The sequence below is a fragment of the Octopus bimaculoides genome, chromosome 13 (genome assembly GCF_001194135.2).
Source record: "Octopus bimaculoides isolate UCB-OBI-ISO-001 chromosome 13, ASM119413v2, whole genome shotgun sequence".
In the NCBI taxonomy this organism is placed as follows: Eukaryota; Metazoa; Mollusca; class Cephalopoda; order Octopoda; family Octopodidae; genus Octopus; species Octopus bimaculoides.
The window spans coordinates 32,939,648-32,941,352 of record NC_068993.1 but is presented as its reverse complement, the minus strand read 5'-3'; positions in this window follow the sequence as shown (position 1 = coordinate 32,941,352).

Sequence of the window (1,705 nt, the reverse complement as noted above, 5' to 3'; positions counted from 1 at the left end):
GATAGTTACAATATTCTAGAATGACTTTAGTCAATGTTATGATTTTTTCCTTTTGACATTTGACATTTTAGCTTACTTTAGAAGCAAATTGCACGTAATTTTGTTTACAGCTGTTAGTTCAGTGTCAATTTTAACATGGAGTGCAAAAAACGAACATTTTCATCATATTTTACTTTTTTTATTTCTATAAAGACAAGAAAGCTGCTGAGGCTCACAAAGAAATATGTGAAGTTTATGGTGTTGATTGCTTAGAATGCACATGTCAGAAATAGTTTTAAAAATTTCATTCTGGAGATTTTTCACTCAAAGATGACCAACATTCTGGTCGACTTACTGAAGTTGATGATGACCAAATCAAAGCCATAACTGAATCTGATTGTTACAAAACTGTGCAAGAGATTGCAGAGAGGTTAAATATATCACACACAACAACTGTAAAATCACTTAAAATGTCTTAGACTCGATATTTGGGTTCCACATAAATTGAAAGAGATTCACTTAACACAACAAATAAATATTTGCAATATGCATCTCAAACAATGAAATCAACCTTGTTTTGAAACAAATCATCAATGCTGATGAAAAATGGATTGTCTACAATAACATCAATTGAAAACGATCATGGTCCAAGTGTAATGAACTAGCACAAACCTCATCAGAAGTTAAATTGCATTAAAAAAAGGGTCATACTGTTAATTTGGTGGGATTACAAAGGTGATGTGTATTTTCAGCTGCTTCCAAGGAACCAAATGATCAATTCAGATGTTTACTGTCAACAACTAATGAAACTGGAGGGAGCAATCATAGAAAAATGGCCAGAATTGGCAAATCATAAAGGGATTGTGTTCCACCATGACAACACTAGACCACACAAGTCTTTCCTAACTCGTGAAAAATTGTTGGAGCATGGTTGGAAGTAATGTCACATCCACCATTTTTTTACAGATAAGGACCAGAAATTCTATGAGTGTGGAATTATGAAGTTGCCAGAAAGATGGCAAAAACCATCAATGAAAATGGAAGATATATAATTGATTAAAGTTCATTCTTTGTATGAAAAAAAATGGCTTTTATTTCACACTAAAAAACCGAAGTTACTTTCTTTTCAAGCACACACACACACACACACAAACACAAACCTTCAGATTAGTCCAAATACATTTCACTTATTTTAATTTCTGAAAGTAATTTCACTGCAGATTACTGAGGAGAAAAATTCTTGCTTCTGGCAAAAGGTGTTAAAACATGATTATCAGTTCATGGCACACCTACTATTGGACCCTTAGACACACTTCTGGCTTAATATGCCATATTCAGTAGGGGACACCAAAGAGAGGTAACCCTGAGCTGACAGAAAACTGTAGCTTTATAATGGATCAGTCAATACCAGCGACTGATTCGAACTTGTAGACTGTGCATTCTGAACAAATACTTCAGTACTCGCATGAAGCAGTGAAATTGCCTTTAGAAGTTAAGGTATGTCAAAAACATATTTGAACTGACCTAAAGTTTTTTTATTTCTCATCACTGCTTCATGCTACTACTTATGTAACTATGTATGTCATTATTCAGTTTTATTTCAAGATTTCTTGCCAATAGAGAAAGAGCCAGTTTCTTACCTAGATCGAAGGCTCTTTCATAGGAATTTCAACATCAACAGGGTATTTTTGTATGTGTGTATATGTGCAGACTTGTATGTTTATAT